The following is an 8,990-nucleotide window of genomic DNA, read 5'->3' as shown; positions in this document are numbered from 1 at the left end:
ATAGTTAACACGAGTGGCTGAGTTGGTTGGGAGGATTCTCATCCAATGTAGCTTGTTGTCCTGCATTTACAATTCCTTCTCCCTACCAGAAGAGAAGGTTAAAAGAGTTCTTCTCTCCACAATGTTTGTTGTCTGTGTTTCAAAAACTGTTCCTACCACAGTTTTCCAGGCAGCACGAGCAAGGGTATTTATCTGGCTACAATGCTAGCTTCCTCCAAATAATGTCTTGTTACGTAATTATCAGAAAAGAAATCTTTGTCTCTCCAAAAATCATCCTGCAATTATGAAAGCCCTAAGATTTTTAATTTCCAAAGAGATCATGGTACCTATCAGGATATAAGGAATTTTCACCTTTTTTGGTCAGATGCACTAAATCATTTCAAGTCATAGGAGCAGTGCTGCACTATCAGTTAATTTGGTGCAGCATTTTAGTAACAAAAGTCAGGCACTTTTGAGAATTTGGAAAATATATTGAAAGGCTCTGTATTTGAAACTAACACCTTTTCATTTAGACATGTAAAACCAGTGTTACCCATTTATCTAATTTCCTGCTTCTTTTACTGGTGATTCAGTTACAGCTCCTTTCTGTTAAGAACTGGCAGTTCAGTAGTTCAGTGGACCAAAAAGTAATGAAATATTTTGCAAGTTTTGTTGGAAAACCAATGTAGTAGTGCTATTACTAATGAGGAACATACTCATACTACAACTGGACTTTACAAAATTAATGAAAAATAACAGGTCCTGCTCTGCCCATTGTCACACTTGTACAATCCTTACTGATTAACAAGAGCTGCCCATGCTCACCTAAAGACAGAACTGAGTCCTGTGGTGGGGCTGAATCAACTAAAAAGCACCAAATTTGTTCAAATTCACTTACAGGAATAATTTAGACTCACAGATTTCAGTCATACTCTGCATAAAAGGTCAATTATACTTCCTTAATTGGTGTACAACAGAATTAGAGATGGTTCCACCTTGGAGCCCCAGCCAAAATGCATCTTCATTTTAGAGAGATTCAAAACACAAACCTAGTTCTAAATAAATTAGTTTTTCCCCCACAAAATCAGAGCTTCCAAGTCTTATTTCTTCCCTCAGAAAAATCTGAGAAGGGGATCATTCTTTAGAACATTGAAATTCTTATTTGTATAATTCAATTTAAACTTGATAGTGAAAAAGGTCTGGCCTTAAATCACCATTTGATGATCACTGAAATTCTTTGGCATCTTTATTCAATCTTGGGTATTTAAAAGCCCTTGGGTTTATTTATTGTGTTTCAGGACACCTGAATTGACTGCAATGACTGTGATGACAGTTTCACCCACCAGGTAATAATAGTACTTTTGCAACAATATCGTGGATAGTTTCCTTTCTCTGTCTCTTAACTTCATCTTCAAGCTCTTTTTTTTCCATAGCCACTATATTACTTAATGCCTGCATTTTTATTGTTGTGGTTTTCTTTCTACTTTTTCCCCCCTTTTTAGCTCTACTTCATTCTTTCCCTGTTCTTCATTTTTGCTTAGTCTAACATTTATTGTGGTTTATTTTTAGGATACATATATATTTGGGGTGGAATTATAATCTGAACATTTATATACTGAGTTTATGTTTTTGTTGGAAAATATATAATTGATGACTGTTCTTACTCTTCTGAGAAATGCCAATAACAAATGGCAGGCTCCAGTTCAATGAATCCTCTACTGCTTTAACAAAACAAAACACTGAAAGCAGGCAAAGAAAGTACAATAGGATAATTTTTTACAGTTTATACTGGGGTCAAAGATATTGCAAATATTGGTGTTTGAGTTTCACATCTGTCATAATATGCTGAAATACCATTCAGATGTCAATAACATTTTTCAAAAAACATGGAAAAGATATACTGTAAATAATCACATTGAAAGGAAATAACACACTTGAAACTGGAAATTCCTTTTTTTACTTCTAGGCAGATTTCTCAGTTTATTTTGATCTTAAAGAGATCTATCACCTTTTAAAGTACAGTACTAATATCTGGGTTTGTTTAGCTGCCCTTTTCCCACACACATATGTTCTTGCAGACTAACACCTACTGATACACTTTTCAAACCGTTTAATCCCCTCCGATTCTCAAAGTGCTCTTCTGTCTTCATTTCTGAATGATGGTCACAAAGCATGAAGCCTTCTGGAATAAATATAGTTTCTGAGTGCTAGTTCACAGGTTTCACTGCTGTTTGAGCATGTGTGCAGATCCAAAAATCTTGCTTACCTAAAAAAAACCACACAGAGTTAAGATTTCTCTGAAAATGGATCATTATTTGCCAAGACCAATTGTCTTTGAAACCTAATGTATCAGGGTGGGATTCAAAAGAAGTGTTACAGAGTGAATGACTGAGTCACAACAGGCACATATTTAAAGGGAGGTACCCACGTGAGCCAAAAGGGCACAGCAATACACAGGCACACTGGGGTGACATTATTGGCACCACTAGGAAAGTCCTTACTTTTGCCTTTGCTACGTTAATCCACACTGTTTATTTTCTCACAACTGGTACTTATTAGATGCAGAACATCTATCATGAATTAGTTGTTTCAAAAAGAGATGACTGACAAAGGGGGAGTTTGTTGAGTTTTGGAAAGGGGTTGTTTATGTATTTGTTATCTTACAACTGGCAAAACTCCAACAGCTATTCTCCAGAAGTTTCACAAGAAACATTCATATGGGCAGGAAATCTACTGGCAAGAAACGGCAGATAAAAGAGTCATGTACTGCTGAATGAGAGTTTTGCACCTGCACATTGCTTAAGCTGGAGAACATGCTATTAATATAATAACAATAGCATAATCAGTAGGATGCGTATTCATCTACCAAGATTATTTCATTTCGAGACTTCATGGTCACTTTTGGCATTAGTGCAAAAACAAGGGGTTGAATCAACTTCAAATGTGCACTAAATGGAAAGGGGAAAAAATAAACCATGCTTAAGCAATTCCTATCAGGATATCATGTTCAAAATTAAGACAAGAACTGTGTCATTGAGCCCAAACCAATCTACTGGATGTTCAAGGACACCAGTGGGATTACAGGCAGAGTTACCCAGTAAATAGGGGTCAGAGAAGTCCTGCTTCAGACTCATTCACTGGATTCTGTTTTATTTCTCCTTTATGGAGAAACTTTTTATTTTTTTCCCCTCTGGGTCATTAAACTTAGACTAGAATGCAGCTGTTCAAAAAACTCCTATGGAACACTTTTTGGGGTCAGGATTTGGTAATTCATAAAAATATTTCCAATGAATACCCAAACACATCAAAAAGTTTCAAAACAAGTGTTGTCCCAGTTTTGAAACCTGGAAGGCCTGAGGTCTTTAGTTCAAAGGTAGACTACTTGGTGGGCCATCCTGCAATGATAGGCCATCAATCCTCTACCCTGGCAGTCGAAAGGTTGAGCAATGGTCTGCCAGCCAAAGCCCTGCAGGCTTCCAGAAGAACTCAGCCAAAATCCAACTGTCCCTGAAAAACCTTAGATTTAAGTCAACTGCCAAGATCTCTCTGAAATATGCCAAACAGCTTTGCTTTTGAGACGGGTTCCATCAGCCTTTCTGTGTAGACGTGTGGAGTTTTTTCCAAATAAATCATTTCACTGCAAAGAAACCATTTTATCAATCTCAGTAATCATCTAGATCATGCAAAATGGTGCACCGTCCCTGCATTTCTCCCTGGATCCATGATGCTGCTTCTGACTTCAGGCACAGAAAGGTCATTCCAGACCTTGGAGATGTGCAATTCAGTCTTCCCATGGTGACCAACACCTCTCCCCTCCTTACTGAGTTTCACCTCGAGCAGTTTCTAAGGAGCCATAAGGCAGTAATGCTCACTGCTTCCCTTGGTAAGAAGGCCGAGACCTGGGCAAGATGTTTCCTGAGGAATTTTGGCCCTTTCCTAGTGGGATCTGAAACACCATGAAAGTAAGAGAAAACACAGTTGTGAAGAAATTTCTAAAATCAACTAAAACAATAATACAGAAATATGAAACCTATATTGTTACTTTTTGTGCAAGTATTATGGTATATCTACCTGGAACATAAAACAGCAATTGGAAGAGCCCTATGGGGGAGTGGGGAATGCATTGCTGAAACTTTGCACTACCATGGCACAAGAACTGCTGTCCAGTCACACTTGCTGCCCAGCCCAAGTCTTCCTATGTGATAGATAGGTTTGCCTTCACTGACAGTCAAAGCAGCAACCTACTTATCTGGAATTTTATTCACCAGAAGGCCAAAATACTGAGTGTGACCTGTGAACTGAGAAGCCACAACGAACCAACATCCCTGGAAAACCATGTGGTGGTCAAAGATTTTCTACTCCTATAGACAAAAATGGTTTAGGGTCTGACCTACAGTGGTTTATTCATACATTTACTGAGTGAGATTTTTAACTAGTCTCCATACCCGATAAACCACTGCTCTCATCTGAATCAGACTTTTATTATGAAGACAGCTAAATCAACATCAGCATCAGTATGTTATCAGCAATGTTTTCTGAGGTTTGTTTTCTCTCCTTTATTCACTGCAAAATCCATTGAGTTGCAAGGAATACTGAGTGGGAAAAGCCATTTTAAATTACATGTTTGCATTGTCATAGGTTGGCCTTAATGATCTCAAAGGTCTTTTCCAGCCTAGTAGATTCTGTGATTCTGTTTATGATTTAATGTTGTTTGAACAACTAACCTATAAACTTTATCATTTTGCCATTAGAAAGAAGAAATAAAAATTATATAAAACTTGTAAAGGATCACAGAGCTCTCTTTCAGATTGCTGACAGTCAGTAAATGCCTCAAAAATCTCTCCCACTTCTTTACATGCAGATATTAAAATTCAGCAGTCCAGTGAACTGGACTATAAAATCAGCATATCTGGCCCAGAACAAGCACACTTTTTCTTTGCAATAACGTTCTTCGTAGAATGCATTTGTGGGACAGCAGGTTGGCACTGGGCCGTGAAAGGTATTCACCATTTTGTAAAGCAAAGCAGCCATGGCTAATCTTTTTTGTTTCAAGATAATAAAAGGAAAGTCTCATTTTGTGACTATAAAAAAAAGAAGTTAAAGTAGTACAGCTATAAGCAGAAATGCAGTCCACTCGTCGTTTAAAGAGCTCCACGCCTACTGTACATAAAATAATACGCTGGTATCATTAGCATAGACAGCTTGTTTTCAATTTGACTGCAGATAATGAAATTATCCCAGAAATTACCATAAAGTGGAACAAATAAACAGAAAAGCAAACTCTTTTTTATTTTTTTCCCTTCAGCAGCAATGGCTTTCAGCTATTTAGAATGAAAGCAAAGCTTCTGTTTTTCCAGAGCTCCAGTTTGACCTCAAGCAGATAAAGAACATGAAATGACAAACACGCAGCAAAGAGTTACTGTGTCCTTCCCCCCTGGCCTCTGTTTACATTAGGAAATGTACCCGGGGAGGAGGGAAGGGGAGGCAGGAGGGCTGCCTTTCAGCGCCGCGCTCGGCTCCGCTGGCTCCGGCTGGAGCTGGCCCCTGTTTCTGAGTAAGCTTACTCCACTCCAGATGTGCCGCGGCTCCAGCGTGGCTGCCATGTACAGTAAATCGGCATCTGAGGGCTCGTCAATCTGTGGGGTAGAGCAATTGCGGTCTCGCCAGGCCGCCCCACTGGCACAAACAGAAATTTGCGCCGCTGAACTGGAAAAGGAGGAGGAGGAGGAGGAGGAGGGAGAGGAGGAGGAGGAGGGAGAGGAGGGAAAGGGGCGACAGGGAGGGAAGGAGGCAAGTAACGGGAGAGCAGTGTGTGAAAGTTGAGGGGCTGGAAGGTGTCTGCTCCCGGGAGGAGAAGGGGAAGAAATAAACACTAACAGTCAACTGAGGAAATGTTCTTAATGCATTTGTAAATTTACTTGTAAATGTTCTACACTTAGAGAGAAAGGGGAATGCTGCGTATCATTTGGCAATGTTGGCTGTCTATAGGTCCCTGTGGATATACTGCTTTAGTACGACTTGTAACCAAGGCAAGAGAAACATAAAATAGCTGGGGAAACACAGCCAATTAGTCATTACACTTAGACTGTAAAAACAAGAGAGGGAGAGAGGAAGAGGCAGAGAAATAAATGCCCCTAGAAAATTTAGTCCCTCTTATTTATGTCCTTGCAACATGAGCATGAAAACCAGAGGCAACGATGCCTTCTAATCAGAGTGCAACTTGCAAACCAGTCAGTGCTCCCATTCAAAATCCTCCAGGATTTCCTGACGCTCACAAGATTTACCTATTTGCTGTCATTGTAAAAAACAAATTGTTTCACTAATCAGGCAGTTTGCTTTGGACCCGACCCCACTTGTACGAACTCCAAGTTGGACGTTCATTTCTGATCTCCTGCCACCTACGCAACCATTGCTAACTCAGTTTTAATAGGATGAGAAAACGATCTTTTCTTTTATAGTGGGTTCAAATGAGCTACTCAGCTTCAGGCTGACTATAGCTGTGTTTTCCTAATCACCATTTTTTTATGGCAATTCTGAGGAGGAAAATGCCTGTTCCCCCTCCTTTCTCTTCCGACAGCGCCAAGTCTAAGAATGTAAATAAGTGTTAAATTGAAACACAGAACAAAAATGGGTCAGATTTAATGTAATTGAGTCATAGTTAAATTTAGGCTGCTTTTATTTGCAAATGTGTGCTTTAACAGCAGTTCTATACAACATCTCTGGATAGAATGAGATGCCTCATTTATTTATTACTTTTACTGTGGTTGTGCCTGAAATTCTCAGAGAAGGCTCACAGTCCCATTGTGCCAAGCACTCTAAAAGATGAGCTATGCATTTTAAAGACTCTCCTTTGCCAGAGAAGCTATCCTCTGAGTACCATCTGCGTTAAATGGCAGCACCTTAAAAGGACAGAAATATTGTCAGCTGTTCTAAATTTCCAAAAATTGTGAATCAAAGCTGAAAAATCCCAAGGCTGCAGGAAAAAAGTCATAAGATTTTCAAAGAGTATATACAGCATCCTCTCTTGTCTCCTAATTTGTGAGTTTTCAAACCCTTCCAACATACTGTAAGATTATTAAAGTTTCTTTTTTAAAAGGAACATTCAGATTCTTGCAGTACCCCTTGATTTAAGGAATGAAGGCTTAAAAATATCAAATATCACTAGATTTGAAATAAAACTTTAAGACTTGGCAATACAACATACAGTTCTCTATGGGACTCAATTTTCCTTAGCACTCCATTGACAGGATGGGGTAGTGAGCTCTCTTCCCTCCATTCCTTTACCTCCTGTAAGGTGTAAGGTGCTCTGATTCTGACCATGAAGAGCACATGTAATCATGTACAAATTAATAAAATATGATTATTCCTATGCATAACTTTCATACTGGGTTTTCAAACACTGGAGGCACTGAGATCATTCTCTTAGATGCAGGGCAATAGAGAAGCTCAACAAAACCCCAGCAAGCAAGCAAGTAGGAACACATCTGCTACTGAGGACAAGTCCTTGTACAAAGTATACGTGTCATATCATGAGCTCTTCTGTGAGGACCAGAAGGAGGACACTGCCTTCCACTTTTTCTTCACATCCCAGTGTCCAGCCCATGCTTCTGCCAGCCCTCAAAGACAAGTCTCATCATTGCTCTATGCCTTGTATAGTCATTTATGGCAGGACAAAATGGACATTAAAAAAGTGTATCAGATCAGGATGGCAAGATTAGGATCAAAATGACCTCAAAAACTGTCTCTTTATAGGCTGGCCAAAGCACTGGTAAGTGTAAAACTGGGACTTCCCTCACACAGGCAGAAATACAAACAGGGTGATTGAACAGGTGTTTTCAACAGGCAGAATTTCCACGCAGAAGGGCAACACAGGCGGGTCTCATTAGACAGTAGCTGAATTTAGCAAGGAATGTGACTTTTCCCACCCCATGTTGAATGAATGGCCATGGGGAAATGTGATACTTAGAGGACACGAAGAGCAGCACAGTTCTTAGCTCATCCACCACAATAACGGCACTAATTTGTGAATAAGTGAGCGTAAAGCTGATAATAGTTGTCTGTAAAGAATCGTGTATGATGGTAAGATGATATCAGACAATGCTAAGTGACCATGGAGGAATGTATCTAGAAGCCAGGAGAAAACGAGTGAAGCATGAAGAGGGTGTTGAAATTGAATGGGTGAGAGAGATAGAAACAGCAGAACAAATAATGTGTTCCCTCTTCAGAGAAGTCCCTCTCAGTATTGTGCTCCTAACTCACTAAAACACTGTTCTTCCACTTTACTTTCAGCCATATTTTTACCATGTAAAATCAAGCCCTTGTTTACATGTGTATCATAAGTGGACACTCTTAAGCTCAGGTTTGGTGGTCAGAAAGGCAAATCTCCCTGACAAAAGTTTAAAAAGGACAAAATTAACTTATAATCTTAACAAAATACGATGGTATCTTCTTTCTTTAATGGCTCAATTAATGCAAAGTGCACTTTTGCAAGACAGAAGGTTCTAATGAGTCAAGAAAAATTGCTTGAAAAATGAATCATGGTTCATACTTCCAACAATAACTGCCTTTATTCATGCATTAGAATCTTGGATCTACTATTTTCTTTGGGTTTTCTCCTATGCACATTCCAATGCACCTGACAACTGAAGGAAGGACAGTACTGTCCAGCCATTGTGTGGGCAGATGTTGTGTAAATTTCCACAAGAGATTCTGCCAAGCCTTCCTCTTACACAGACCTCTGACACCTGCATTATTTGGAAGGATTAGTTTCTGTATCATTGAATTTCCCCGAGGGACTGAGGCAAGATGAGCAACTGAGAACCTGGCTGCAGAGCAGTCATGCAGAGTAGATATGAACACAATTATCCTTCCCTATTTAAGCAAAATGCAGCAGCCCCAGGTTCCCAGAAAGACAGAAGTGGTTCACCTCATGCATCTCCTAAAGAAGTGGAGATTAACAAAAGTCTATTAAGTATCCTGTCTACAGTCATTTAAAAATACAATAAAATCAA

The sequence above is a fragment of the Corvus brachyrhynchos genome, unplaced genomic scaffold, assembly GCF_000691975.1.
Source record: "Corvus brachyrhynchos isolate BGI_N302 unplaced genomic scaffold, ASM69197v1 scaffold60, whole genome shotgun sequence".
In the NCBI taxonomy this organism is placed as follows: domain Eukaryota; kingdom Metazoa; phylum Chordata; class Aves; order Passeriformes; family Corvidae; genus Corvus; species Corvus brachyrhynchos.
This window is presented reverse-complemented; position numbering follows the sequence as displayed.